Source organism: Somniosus microcephalus, chromosome 3 (genome assembly GCF_052327205.1).
Source record: "Somniosus microcephalus isolate GS21.2 chromosome 3, FLI_Smic_1.0, whole genome shotgun sequence".
Classification (NCBI taxonomy): Eukaryota; Metazoa; Chordata; class Chondrichthyes; order Squaliformes; family Somniosidae; genus Somniosus; species Somniosus microcephalus.
This window is the reverse complement of record NC_140989.1, coordinates 244938772-244955299: the sequence shown is the minus strand read 5'-3', so window position 1 is coordinate 244955299 and position 16528 is coordinate 244938772.

Genomic DNA, 16528 nt, shown 5'->3' with positions numbered 1-16528 from the left:
CAACCCAGAATTTAGAGCCGGAGCTCCGACTGCACTTGCCGGGACTGTCTGGAGCGGGGTTCGAAACCCTACCCTGATCTGGCCCAGCGGCGGGGATCCTACCGCTATGCCAAAGGCCCAATCCGATTAGCAACGTGAAATGGCTGGAATGAGCACAATTCACGGCATTAAAAGAACTCACAATTGAACTGATGATGACCTCAGCAATCTCCTCAAAGAGGTGGAGGCGCAGCGCCTGCTCATCATTGGTAATGAGAAGTCAAAGGCGCCGCAAAAAGGGCAGATGATAGCTTGGTCTTTCAAGTGGCAGCATAGGGCTCCAGTCACGGGGAGGGAAAAGGCGCAGGAAACGTATGGGTGTCACCTTTTGTGCAGAGTGGGCCTTTTGTGTAGCAGTAAGCATCCCCGCCGCTGGGCCAGAAGGAGTAGGGTTTCGAACCCCACTCCAGACAGTCCCGGCAAGTGGAGTCGGAGCTCCAACTATAAATTCTGGGTGGACATCCAGCGGGATACTTGCGTCCGTGGGTATGGGTGTGGGTGGCCCCCCCCCCTCAGATGGGTTGTGGGAGCCCGTAAAACCCTCACGCCATAGGACTAACCACCCTAATGGCTGGTTCAAAGATGGTTATGGTCACGGAATGAGCGTTAATCACGGCCATAAATCCTTCCACCACTTCATACAGTTCCCCAAAGGGAACAGTGTGAGGATACGTACGACGATGACCTCTTGCGCAATGCACCTCCTTGGACCCTCAGTCGCAGATGCGAGGGGGCAAATCGTGCAATTGTTAAATTTTTCATTTTATTGACATGTAAAATGTTGGCCCAGTAATTCCCTTCCAAATGCGCGAGTACGGTCGGGGTACTTACGCGTCTGGCCGGAGGAAATGCCGGTTTTCAGCATGCACAGTGCATGTGGGGAAAACCAGCATTTCCTGTCCTCTGAACGAAGGGGTTCAGAGGCAGAACGCGTGCGACTGCACAGGCAGCGCGTGCGCAGTAAAATTCGCCGCTTTCATTCATGCTTTCAGTGAGGTCAAGTCATTACAACTTACACATGAAAAAAGCATGGGTACAGTTGCTCCAGAGGCTGTGGAGGAAGATATTTCTTATCGTGGAGCTTCTGAAAGTATGTATGTCTGTATATATTCCTTTGCGTGTTATGTATATATTCCTTTACTTATGTGTATGAATGTATTATTTAATTATGACTTTCAGAGAAAGTAACTTATTGGAAAATCATAATTAAAAACATACATTCATACACATTAGTAAAGGAATATAAAACATACATACATATACGTAAAGGAATATATGTGGACATACATACATAATTACTTATTACTGATGAAAAGTTTCTTTCTTAAAAGTGCTGGAAATGTTACATTACTCATTTTAGAACACTCATGTTCACATTCCATTCACACAGCCACAATTGCTCCTTCTACCTACCGTTCTGAAAACCCGTTTAAAAAAAAAAATTTAAACTTTAAAACTTACTTAAAATTTCTTAAAATAACTTCCCTCCCTTTCCCAAACAAAAATATTGCATTTCAGAAGTTCCACGATAAAATATATCTTCCTCCGCAGCCTTGGAACAACTTTACACCTGCTTTTTTCAAGTGTAACTTGTAAGGACTTACCCTCACTGAATCCATGAATGAAATCTACGAAGTTCACTGCGCAAGCGCTGCCTGTGCAGTCGCACGCGCTGTGCCTATGAACCCCTTCGTTCCGAGGTCTGGAAATGCCGGCGTTCCTCGCATGCGCTGTGCATGCTGAACGCCGGCATTTCCAACGGCCAGATGCGTGAGTACCCCGACCGTACTCACGCCTTTGGTCACGAATTTCTGGCCCATTACATTTGGTTCCCTCATCTAAATCATTGATATATATTGTGAATAGCTGGGGCCCAAGCACTGATCCCTGTGGTACCCCACTAGTCACCGCCTGCCTTCCTGTCTGTTAACCAATTTTCAATCCATGCCAGTATATTACCCCCAATCCCATGTGCTTTAATTTTGCACACTAACCTCTTATGTGGGACTTTATCAAAGGCCTTCTGAAAATCCAAATACACCACATCCACTGGTTCGCCCTTATCTATTCTACCAGTTACATCCTCAAAAAACTCCAGTAGGTTTGTCAAACGCAATTTCCCTTTCATAAATCCATGTTGACTTCATCTAATCCTGTTGATATTTTCTAAGTGTCGTGTTATCACATCCTTTATAATAGACTGTAGCATTTTCCCTACTACTGATGAGAATGAGGAATTAAAGGAAATTAGTACTACTGATGTTAGGCTAACCGATCTGTAGTTCTCGGTTTTCTCTCCCTCCTTTTTTAAATAGTGGGGTTACATTTGCCACCCTCCAATCTGCAGGAACTGTTCCATAATCTATAGAATTTTGGAAGATGACAACCAATGCATCCACTATTTCCATGGCTACCTCTTTTAGTACTCTGGGATGCGGATTATCAGGCCCTGGGGATTTATCAGCTTTCAGTCCCATTAATTTCTCCAGCACTATTTTTTTACTAATACTAATTTCCTTTAATTCCTCCTTCTCACTAAACCCTTGGTCGCCTAGCATTTCTGGGAAGTTATTTGTGTCCTCTTCTGTGAAGACAGAACCAAAGTATTTGTTTAATTGCTCTGTCATTTCTTTGTTCCCCATTATAAATTCTCCCATTTCTGACTGTAAGGGACCTACATTTGTCTTCACTAATCTTTTTCTTTTTACATACTTGTAGAAGCTTTTACAGTCCGCTTTTATGTTCCTTGAAAGTTTACTCTCATACTCTATTTTTCCCCTCTTAATCAATTTCTTGGTCCTTTTTTGCTGAACTCTAAACTGCTCCCAATCCTCAGGCTTGCTACTTTTTCTGGCAACTTTATATGACTCCTCTTTGGATCTAATACTATCCTTAATTTCTTTTGTTAGCCATCGTTGGGCCGCTTTTCCTTTTGTGTTTTTGCACCAGAAAGGAATGTATAACTGTTGCAATTCATGCATTAATTCCTTAAATATTAGCCATTGCCTATCCACCGTCATTCCTTTTAATGAAACATCATGCTGTAAAGCACCATCCTGAAGAAGAGCCAGCTCCAATAAAGTGGCAACCATCTAATATCTTTCTAAATTTTGACTTGCAAATTACTTTTGTTTGGCACATGTGCCTTATATAACAAAACCCAGATCGTCATCATTTACCGTGTACCGTGGGAATGTACAGAACTGGAAAAGACTATTGAGGTCCATCTGCCTAGCCCAGTGGTCAAAGGCATGTTATGGGCAAACTTATGGGAGAAATAAGAGGGTTAATGGATGATCAAGCGATTGATTAGACAGGATTATCTATATTCCTTCAGTACACTGATTTTGCAATTGTAATAAGCTATGTTCATGTGTACCTCGCGGTTGGTTAGAATGTGGTACTTGCTACCACATGGAGTAGTTGAAGCGAATAGCATAGATGCCTTTAAGGACAAGCTAGATAAGTACATAAAGGAGCAAGAAATAGAAGGATGTTCAGATAGGGTTCGATGAAGTAGGGTGGGAGGTGTCATAAATCTCATCATCGAGAAACTACCTATGAAATAACACTGGATGGCCAGCTGGTGGCGCCGTCCAAGGAGTATAAATACTCGAGCATTGGCCCCAGCTTGCCAGGGACATTTTGTAAAAGACAAGGAGCTAGTGGATACAACTAGACTTCCATGTTCTGAAATAAGTTGATTAAAGCCTTGCTTTATGCTCAAACCAAGTGCGTAGTGAGTTTTATTATGCCAGGAGGAGACTCGTGTGGAGCATAAACACCAGCACGGACCGGTTGAGCCGAATGGTCCGGTTCTGTGCTGTAAGTTCTATGCAATGCTAGTCTAGTGTTACAAACAGGCCTGGCACTGCCATCTGCTGGAGTATCTAATCATTGCCGCTGTATCTAATCATTGCTGGAGTATCTAATCATTGCGGGAGTATCTAATCATTGCGGGAGTATCTAATCATTGCGGGAGTATCTAATCATTGCCCGAGTGTCTAATCATTGCCGGAGTATCTAATCATTGCAGGAGTATCTAATCATTGCCGGAGTATCTAATCATTGCCGGAGTATCTAATCATTGCCGGAGTATCTAATCATTGCCGGAGAATCTAATCATTGCCCGAGTATCTAATCATTGCCGGAGTATCTAATCATTGCCGGAGTATCTAATCATTGCCGGAGTATCTAATCATTGCGGGAGTATCTAATCATTGCCGGAGTATCTAATCATTGCCGGAGTATCTATTCATTGCCCGAGTATCTAATCATTGCCCGAGTATCTAATCATTGCCGGAGTATCTAATCATTGCCGGAGTATCTAACCATTGCCGGAGTATCTAATCATTGATGGAGTATCTAATCCTTGCCGGAGTATCTAATCATTGCCGGAGTATCTAATCATTGCCGGAGTATCTAATCATTGCCCGAGTATCTAATCATTGCCCGAGTATCTAATCATTGCCCGAGTATCTAATCATTGCTGGAGTATCTAATCATTGCCGGAGTATCTAATCATTGCCGGAGTATCTAATCATTGCCCGAGTATCTAATCATTGCCCGACTATCTAATCATTGCCGGAGTATCTAATCATTGCCGGAGTATCTAATCATTGCCGGAGTATCTAATCATTGCAGGAGTATCTAATCATTGCCGGAGTATCTAATCATTGCCGGAGTATATAATCATTGCCGGAGTATCTAATCATTGCCGGAGTATCTAATCATTGCCCGAGTATCTAATCATTGCCCGAGTATCTAATCATTGCCCGAGTATATAATCATTGCCAGAGAATCTAATCATTGCCGGAGTAGCTAATCATTGCCCGAGTATCTAATCATTGCCCGAGTGTCTAATCATTGCTGGAGTATCTAATCATTGCAGGAGTATCTAATCATTGCCGGAGTATCTAATCATTGCCGGAGTATCTAATCATTGCCGGAGTATCTAATCATTGCCGGAGAATCTAATCATTGCCCGAGTATCTAATCATTGCCGGAGTATCTAATCATTGCCGGAGTATCTAATCATTGCGGGAGTATCTAATCATTGCCGGAGTATCTAATCATTGCCGGAGTATCTATTCATTGCCCGAGTATCTAATCATTGCCCGAGTATCTAATCCTTGCCGGAGTATCTAATCATTGCCGGAGTATCTAATCATTGCCGGAGTATCTAATCATTGCCCGAGTATCTAATCATTGCCCGAGTATCTAATCATTGCCCGAGTATCTAATCATTGCTGGAGTATCTAATCATTGCCGCAGTATCTAATCATTGCCGGAGTATCTAATCATTGCCCGAGTATCTAATCATTGCCCGACTATCTAATCATTGCCGGAGTATATAATCATTGCCGGAGTATCTAATCATTGCCGGAGTATCTAATCATTGCAGGAGTATCTAATCATTGCCGGAGTATCTAATCATTGCCGGAGTATCTAATCATTGCCGGAGTATCTAATCATTGCCGGAGTATCTAATCATTGCCGGAGTATCTAATCATTGCCCGAGTATATAATCATTGCCGGAGTATCTAATCATTGCCGGAGTATCTAATCATTGCCCGAGTATCTAATCATTGCCCGAGTATCTAATCATTGCCCGAGTATATAATCATTGCCAGAGAATCTAATCATTGCCGGAGTAGCTAATCATTGCCCGAGTATCTAATCATTGCCCGAGTATCTAATCATTGCCGAAGTATCTAATCATTGCCCGAGTATCTAATCATTGCCCGAGTATCTAATCATTGCCGGAGTATCTAATCATTGCCGGAGTATCTAATCATTGCCGGAGTATCTAATCATTGCGGGAGTATCTAATCATTGCCGGAGTATCTAATCATTGCCGGAGTATCTATTCATTGCCCGAGTATCTAATCATTGCCCGAGTATCTAATCATTGCCGGAGTATCTAATCATTGCCGGAGTATCTAACCATTGCCGGAGTATCTAATCATTGATGGAGTATCTAATCCTTGCCGGAGTATCTAATCATTGCCGGAGTATCTAATCATTGCCGGAGTATCTAATCATTGCCCGAGTATCTAATCATTGCCAGAGTATCTAATCATTGCCCGAGTATCTAATCATTGCTGGAGTATCTAATCATTGCCGGAGTATCTAATCATTGCCGGAGTATCTAATCATTGCCCGAGTATCTAATCATTGCCCGACTATCTAATCATTGCCGGAGTATCTAATCATTGCCGGAGTATCTAATCATTGCCGGAGTATCTAATCATTGCCGGAGTATCTAATCATTGCAGGAGTATCTGAAACTCTGGCAATGATTAGATACTCTGGCAATGATTAGATGCTCTGGCAATGATTAGATACTCCAGCAATGATTAGATACTCGGCAATGACTGGATACTCCGGCAATGATTTGATACTCCGGCATTGTTTAGATACTCGGGCAATGGTTAGATACTCGGGCAATGATTAGATACTGGGCAATGATTAGATACTCGGGCAATGATTAGATACTCCGGCAATGATTAGATACTCTGGCAATGATTAGATACTCGGGCAATGATTAGATACTCGGGCAATGATTAGATACCCCAGCAATGATTAGATACGCGGGCAATGATTAGATCCTCAGGCAATGATTAGATACTCCGGCAATGATTAGATACTCCGGCAATGATTAGACACTCCGGCAATGATTAGATACTCGGGCAATGATTAGATACTCTGGCAATGATTAGATACTCGGGGAATGATTAGATACTCCGGCAATGATTAGATACTCGGGCAATGATTAGATACTCTGGCAATGATTAGATACTCCGGCAATGATTAGACACTCCGGCAATGATTAGATACTCTGGCAATGATTAGATACTCCGGCAATGATTAGATACTCCGGCAATGATTAGACACTCCGGCAATGATTAGATACTCGGGCAACGATTAGATACTCCGGCAATGATTAGATACTCGGGCAATGACTATATACTCCGGCAATGACTAGATACTCCGGCAATGATTAGATACTCCGGCAATGATTAGATACTCCGGCAATGATTAGATACTCCGGCAATGATTAGATATTCGGGCAATGATTAGATACTACGGCAATGATTAGATACTCCGGCAATGATTAGATACTCGGGCAATGATTAGATACTCGGGCAATGATTAGGTACTCCGGCAATGATTAGGTGCTCGGGCAATGATTAGATACTCCGGCAATGATTAGATACTCGGGCAATGATTAGATACACCGGCAATGATTAGAGACTCTGGCAATGATTAGATACTCCGGCAATGATTAGAAACTCTGGCTACTCCGGCAATGATTAGATACTCCATCAATGATTAGATACTCGGGCAATGATTAGATACTCGGGCAATGATTAGATACTCGGGCAATGATTAGATACTCCGGCACTGATTAGTTACTCAGGCAATGATTAGATACTCGGGCAATGATTAGATACTCTGGCAATGATTAGATACTCCGGCAATGATTAGATACTCGGGCAATGATTAGATACTCCGGCAATGATTAGATACTCAGGCAATGATTAGATACTCTGGCAATGATTAGATACTCAGGCAATGATTAGATACTCTGGCAATGATTAGATACTCGGGCAATGATTAGATACGCCGGCAATGATTCGATACTCCGGGAATGATTAGATACTCTGGCAATGATTAGATACTCCGGCAATGATTAGATACTCCGGCAATGATTAGATACTCCAGCAATGATTAGATATTCCGGCAATGATTAGATACTCGGGCAATGATTAGATACTCCGGCAATGATTAGATACTCCGGCAATGATTAGATACTCGGGCAATGATTAGATACTCGGGCAATGATTAGGTACTCGGGCAATGATTAGATACTCCGGCAATGATTAGATACTCCGGCAATGATTAGATACTCGGGCAATGATTAGATACTCGGGCAATATTTAGATACTCCGGCAATGATTAGATACTCCGGCAATGATTAGATACTCGGGCAATGATTAGATACTCCGGCAATGATTAGATGCTCCTGCAATGATTAGATACTCCAGCAACGATTAGATACTCCGGCAATGATTAGATACTCGGGCAATGATTAGATACTCCGGCAATGATTAGCTACTCCGGCAATGATTAGATACTCCGGCAATGATTAGATTCTCTGGCAATGATTAGATACTCCGGCAATGATTAGATACTCCGGCAATGATTATATACTCGGGCAATGATTAGATCCTCCGGCAATGATTAGATACTCGGGCAATGATTAGATACTCCGGCAATGATTAGATACTCCGGCAATGATTAGATACTCCGAATCATTGCCGGAGTATCTAATCATTGCCAAAGTCTCTAATCATTGCCGGTGTATCTAATCATTGCCCGAGTATCTAATCATTGCCGGAGTATCTAATCATTGCCCGAGCACCTAATCATTGCCGGAGTATCTAATCATTGCCCGAGTATCTAATCATTGCCCGAGTATCTAATCATTGCCCGAGTATCTAATCATTGCCGGAGTATCTAATCATTGCCGGAGTATCTAATCATTGCCGGAGTATCTAATCATTGCCGGAGTATCTAGTCATTGCCCGAGTATCTAATCATTGCCGGAGTATCTAATCATTGCCGGAGTATCCAATCATTGTCGGAGTATCTAGTCATTGCCCGAGTATCTAATCATTGCCGGAATATCTAATCATTGCCGGAGTATCTAATCATTGCCCGAGTATGTAATCATTGCCGGAGTATCTAATCATTGCCAGAGTATCTAATCAATGCCCGAGTATCTATTCATTGCCGGAGTATCTAATCATTGCCCGAGTATCTAATCATTGCCGGAGTATCTAATCATTGCTGGAATATCTAATCATTGACGGAGTATCTAATCATTGCCCAAGTATCCAATCATTGCCCGAGTATCTAATCATTGCCCGACTATCTAATCATTGCCGGAGTGTCTAATCATTGCCCAAGTATCTAATCAATGCCAGACAATCTAATCATTGCCGGAGTATCTAATCATTGCCGGAGTATCTAATCATTGCCCGAGTATCTAATCATTGCCGGAGTATCTAATCATTGCCGGAGGATCTAATCATTGCCATCGTATCTAATCATTGCTGGAGTATCTAATCATTGCCCGAGTATCTAATCATTGCCCAGTATCTAATCATTGCCCGAGTATCTAACCATTGCCCGAGTATCTAAACAATGCCGGAGTATCTAATCATTGCCGGAGTATCCAGTCATTGCCGAGTATCTAATCATTGCTGGAGTATCTAATCATTGCCGGAGTATCTAATCATTGCCAGAGTATCTAATCATTACCAGAGTTTCTAATCATTGCCGGAGTATCTAATCATTGCCAGAGTCTCTAATCATTGCCGGTGTATCTAATCATTGCCCGAGTATCTAATCATTGCCGGAGTATCTAATCATTGCCCGAGTATCTAATCATTGCCGGAGCAACTAATCATTGCTGGAATATCTAATCATTGACGGAGTATCTAATCATTGCCCGAGTATGTAATCATTGCCAGAGTATCTAATCATTGCCCAAGTATCTAATCATTGCCCGAGTATCTAATCATTGCCGGAGTATCTAATCATTGCCGGCGTATCTAATCATTGCCGGCGTATCTAATCATTGCCCGAGTATCTAATCATTGCCCGAGTATCTAATCATTGCCCGAGTATCTAATCATTGCCGGGGTATCTAATCTTTGCCCGAGTATCTGATCATTGCCGGAGTATCTAATCATTGCCGGAGTATCTAATCATTGCCGGAGTATCTAGTCATTGCCCGAGTATCTAATCATTGCCGGAGTATCTAATCATTGCCGGAGTATCTAATCATTGCCCGAGTATCTAATCATTGCCGGAGTATCTAATCATTGCCGGAGTATCTAATCATTGCCGGAGAATCTAATCATTGCCCGAGTATGTAATCATTGCCGGAGTATCTAATCATTGCCGGAGTATCTAATCATTGCCCGAGTATCTATTCATTGCCGGAGTATCTAATCATTGCCCGAGTATCTAATCATTGCTGGAATATCTAATCATTGACGGAGTACCTAATCATTGCCCAAGTATCTAATCATTGCCCGAGTATCTAATCATTGCCCGAGTATCTAATCATTGCCGGAGTATCTAATCATTGCCCAAGTATCTAATCATTGCCGGAGTATCTAATCATTGTCCGAGTATCAAATCAAAGCCGGAGTATGTAATCATTGCCGGAGTATCTAATCATTGCCGGAGTATCATAATCATTGCCGGAGTATCTAATCATTGCCGGAGTATCTAGTCATTGCCGGAGTATCTAATCATTGCCGGAGTATCTAATCATTACCTGAGTATCTAATCATTGCCGGAGTATCTAATCATTGCCCGAGTATCTAATCATTGCCGGAGTATATAATCATTGCTGGAGTATCTAATCATTGCCCGCGTATCTAATCATTGCCGGAGTATCTAATCATTGCCCGAGTATCTAATCATTGCCCGAGTATCTAATCATTGCCGGAGTATCTAATCATTGCCAGAGTATCTAATCATTGCCGCAGTATCTAATCATTGCCAGAGTACCTAATCATTGCCCGAGTATCTAATCATTGTCGGAGTATCTAATCATTGCCCGAGTATCTATTCATTGCCGGAGTATCTAATCATTGCCGGAGTATCTAATCATTGCCCGCGTATCTAATCATTGCCGGAGAATCTAATCATTGCCCGAGTATCTAATCATTGCCGGAGTATCTAATCATTGCCGGAGTATCTAATCATTGCCCGAGTATCTAATCATTGCCGGAGTATCTAACCATTGCCGGAGTATCTAATCATTGCCCGAGTATCTAATCATTGCCGGAGTATCTCATCATTGCCAGAGTATCTAATCATTGCCGGAGTATCTAATCATTGCCCGAGTACCTAATCATTACCCGAGTATCTAATCATTGCCGGAGTATCTAATCATTGCCCGAGTATCTAATCATTGCCGGAGTATCTAATCATTGCCGGAGTATCTAATCATTGCCGGAGCATCTAATCATTGCCAGAGTATCTAATCATTGCCCGAGTATCTAATCATCGCCCGAGTTTCTAATCATCGCCGGAGTATCTAATCATTGCCGGAGTATCTAATCATTGCCGGAGTATCTAATCATTGCTCGAGTATCTAATCATTGCCGGAGTATCTAATCATTGCCGGAGTATCTAATCATTGCCAGAGTATCTAATCATTGCCCGAGTATGTAATCATTGCCAGAGTATCTAATCATTGCCGGAGTATCTAATCATTGCCCGAGTATCTATTCATTGTCGGAGTATCTAATCATTGCCCGAGTATCTAATCATTGCCGGAGCATCTAATCATTGCTGGAATATCTAATCATTGACGGAGTATCTAATCATTGCCCAAGTATCTAATCATTGCCCAAGTATCTAATCATTGCCCGAGTATCTAATCATTGCCCGAGTATCTAATCATTGCCGGAGTATCTAATCATTGCCGGCGTATCTAATCATTGCCGGCGTATCTAATCATTGCCCGAGTATCTAATCATTGCCCGAGTATCTAATCATTGCCCGAGTATCTAATCATTGCCGGGGTATCTAATCTTTGCCCGAGTATCTGATCATTGCCGGAGTATCTAATCATTGCCGGAGTATCTAATCATTGCCGGAGTATCTAATCATTGCCGGAGTATCTAGTCATTGCCCGAGTATCTAATCATTGCCGGAGTATCTAAATTTGCCGGAGTATCTAATCATTGCCGCAGTATCTAATCATTGCCGGAGTATCTAGTCATTGCCCGAGTATCTAATCATTGCCGGAGTATCTCATCATTGCCGGAGTATCTAATCATTGCTCGAGTATCTAATCATTGCCGGAGTATCTAATCATTGCCGGAGTATCTAATCATTGCCGGAGAATCTAATCATTGCCCGAGTATGTAATCATTGCCGGAGTATCTAATCATTGCCGGAGTATCTAATCATTGCCCGAGTATCTATTCATTGCCGGAGTATCTAATCATTGCCCGAGTATCTAATCATTGCCGGAGTATCTAATCATTGCTGGAATATCTAATCATTGACGGAGTATCTAATCATTGCCCAAGTATCTAATCATTGCCCGAGTATCTAATCATTGCCCGAGTATCTAATCATAGCCGGAGTATCTAATCATTGCCCAAGTATCTAATCATTGCCGGAGTATCTAATCATTGTCCGAGTATCTAATCAAAGCCGGAGTATGTAATCATTGCCGGAGTATCTAATCATTGCCGGAGTATCTAATCATTGCCGGAGTATCATAATCATTGCCGGAGTATCTAATCATTGCCGGAGTATCTAGTCATTGCCGGAGTATCTAATCATTGCCGGAGTATCTAATCATTACCCGAGTATCTAATCATTGCTGGAGTATCTGATCATTGCCGGAGAATCTAATCATTGCCGGAGTATCTAATCATTGCCCGAGTATCTAATCATTGATGGTGTATCTAATCATTGCCGGAGTATCTAATTATTGCCGGAGTATCTAATCATTGCCCGAGTATATAATCATTGCTGGAGTATCTAATCATTGCCCGAGTATCTAATCATTGCCCGAGTATCTAATCATTGCCCGAGTATCTAATCATTGCCGGAGCATCTAATCATTGCCCGAGTATCTAATCATTGCCGGAGTATCTAATCATTGCCGGAGTATCTAATCATTGCCTGAGTATCTAATCATTGCCGGAGTATCTAATCATTGCCCGAGTATCTAATCATTACCCGAGTATCTAATCATTCCCTGAGTATCTAATCATTGCCCGAGTATCCAATCATTGCAAGAGTATCTAATCATTGCCAGAGTATCTAATCATTGCCAGAGTATCTAATCATTGCCGGAGTATCTAATCATTGCCTGAGTATCTAATCATTGCCAGAGTATCGAATCATTGCCAGATTATCTAATCATTGCCGGAGTATCTAATCATTGCCGGAGTATCTAATCATTGCCGGAGTATCTAATCGTTGCCAGAGTATCTAATCATTGCCGGAGTATCTAATCGTTGCCCGAGTATCTAATCATTGCCGGAGTATCTAATCATTGCCAGAGTATCCAATCATTGCTGGAGTATCTAATCATTGCCGGAGTATCTAATCATTGCCGGAGTATCTAATCATTGCCGGCGTATCTAATCATCGCCCGATTTTCTGATCATCGCCGGGGTATCTAATCATTGCCGGAGTATCTAATCATTGCCGGAGTATCTAATCATTGCCCGAGCATCTAATCATTGCCGGAGTATCTAATCATTGCCGGAGTATATAATCATTGCCGGAGTATCTAATCATTGCCGGAGTATCTAGTCATTGCCCGAGTATCTAATCATTGCCGGAGTATCTAATCGTTGCCCGAGTATCTAATCATTGCCGGAGTGTCTAATCATTGCCGGAGTATCTAATCATTGCCGGAGTATCTAATCATTGCCAGAGTATCTAATCATTGCCGGAGTATCTAATCATTGCCGCAGTATATAATCATTGCCAGAGTATCTAATCGTTGCCCGAGTATCTAATCATTGCCGGAGTATCTAATCATTCCCCGAGTATCTAATCATTGCCAAAGTATCTAATCATTGCCCGAGTATCTAATCATTGCCGGAGTATCTAATCATTGCCCGAGTATCTAATCATTGCCCGAGTATCAATCATTGCCCGAGTATCTAATCATTGCCGGAGTATCGAATCATTGCCCGAGTATCTAATCATTGCCGGAGTATCTAATCAATGCCGGAGGATCTAATCATTGCCCGCGTATCTAATCATTGCTGGAGTATCTAATCATTGCCCGAGTATCTAATCATTGCCGGAGTATCTAATCATTGCCCGAGTATCTAATCATTGCCCAGTATCTAATCATTGCCCGAGTATCTCACCATTGCCCGAGTATCTAAACAATGCCGGAGTATCTTATCATTGCCGGAGTATCCAGTCATTGCTGAGTATCTAATCATTGTTGGAGTATCTAATCATTGCCGGAGTATCTAATCATTGCCAGAGTATCTAATCATTGCCAGAGTTTCTAATCATTGCCGGAGTATCTAATCATTGCCAGAGTCTCTTATCATTGCCGGTGTATCTTATCATTGCCCGAGTATCTAATCATTGCCGGAGTATCTAATCATTGCCCGAGCATCTAATCATTGCCGGAGTATCTAATCATTGCCCGAGTATCTAATCATTGCCGGAGTATCTAATCATTGCCCGAGTATCTAATCATTGCCGGAGTATCTAATCATTGCCCGAGTATCTAATCATTGCCGGAGTATCTCATCATTGCCAGAGTGCCTAATCATTGCCCGAGTATCTAATCATTGTCGGAGTATCTAATCATTGCCCGAGTATCTAATCATTGCCGGAGCATCTAATCATTGCCGGAGTATCTAATCATTGCCCGCGTATCTAATCATTGCCGGAGTATCTAATCATTGCCCGAGCATCTAATCATTGCCGGAGTATCTAATCATTGCCGGAGTATCTAATCATTGCCCGAGTATCTAATCATTGCCGGAGTATCTAATCATTGCCCGCGTATCGAATCATTGCCGGAGTATCTAATCATTGCCCGAGTATCTAATCATTACCCGAGTATCTAATCATTCCCTGAGTATCTAATCAATGCCCGAGTGTCTAATCATTGCAAGAGTATCTAATCATTGCCAGAGTATCTAATCATTGCCAGAGTATCTAATCATTGCCGGAGTATCTAATCATTGCCTGAGTATCTAATCATTGCCAGAGTATCGAATCATTGCCGGATTATCTGATCATTGCCGGAGTTTCTAATCATTGCCGGAGTATCTAATCATTGCCGGAGTATCTAATCATTGCCCGAGTATCTAATCATTGCCGGAGTATCTAATCATTGCCGGAGTATCTAATCATTGCCCGAGTATCTAATCATTGCCGGAGTATCTAATCATTGCCCGAGTATCTAATCATTGCTGGCGTATCTAATCATTGCCGGAGTATCTAATCATTGCCGGAGTATCTAACCATTGCCGGCGTATCTAATCATCGCCCGAGTTTCTTATCATCGCCGAAGTATCTAATCATTGCCGGAGTATCTAATCATTGCCGGAGTATCTAATCATTGCCCGAGCATCTAATCATTGCCGGAGTATCTAATCATTGCCGCAGTATATAATCATTGCCGGAGTATCAAATCATTGCCGGAGTATCTAGTCATTGCCCGAGTATCTAATCATTGCCGGAGTATCTAATCATTGCCGGAGTATCTAATCATTGCCGGAGTGTCTAATCATTGCCGGAGTATCTAATCATTGCCGGAGTATCTAATCATTGCCAGAGCATCTAATCATTGCCGGAGTATCTAATCATTGCCGGAGTATCTAATCATTGCCCGAGTATCTAATCATTGCCCGAGTATCTAATCATTGCCCGAGTATCTAATCATTGCCCGAGTATCTAATCATTGCCCGAGTATCTAATCATTGCCGGAGTATCTAATCATTGCCCGAGTATCTAATCATTGCCGGAGTATCTAATCATTGCCGGAGGATCTAATCATTGCCCGCGTATCTAATCATTGCTGGAGTATCTAATCATTGCCCGAGCATCTAATCATTGCCGGAGTATCTAATCATTGCCCGAGTATCTAATCATTGCCCAGTATCTAATCATTGCCCGAGTATCTAACCATTGCCCGAGTATCTAATCATTGCCGGAGTATCTAATCATTGCCCGAGTATCTATTCATTGCCGGAGTATCTAATCATTGCCCGAGTATCTAATCATTGCCGGAGTATCTAATCATTGCTGGAATATCTAATCATTGACGGAGTATCTAATCATTGCCCAAGTATCTAATCATTGCCCGAGTATCTAATCATTCCCCGAGTATCTAATCATTGCCAGAGTATCTAATCATTGCCCAAGTATCTAATCATTGCTGGAGTATCTAATCATTGTCCAAGTATCTAATCAATGCTGGAGTATGTAATCATTGCCGGAGTATCTAATCATTGCCGGAGTATCTAACCATTGCCGGAGTATCATAATCATTGCCGGAGTATCTAATCATTGCCGGAGTATCGAGTCATTGCCGGAGTATCTAATCATTGCCGGAGTATCTAATCATTACCCGAGTATCTAATCATTGCCGGCGTATCTAATCATTGCCGGCGTCTCTAATCATTGCCAGCGTATGTAATCATTGCCCGAGTATCTAATCATTGCCGGAGTATCTAATCATTGCCGGAGTATCTAATCATTGCCAGAGTATCTAATCATTGCCCGAGTATCTAATCATTGCCGGCGTATCTAATCATTGCCGGCGTATCTAATCATTGCACGAGTATCTAATCATTGCCGGAGTATCTAATCATTGCCGGAGTATCTAATCATTGCCGGAGTATCTAATCATTGCCCGAGTATCTAATCATTGATGGTGTATCTAATCATT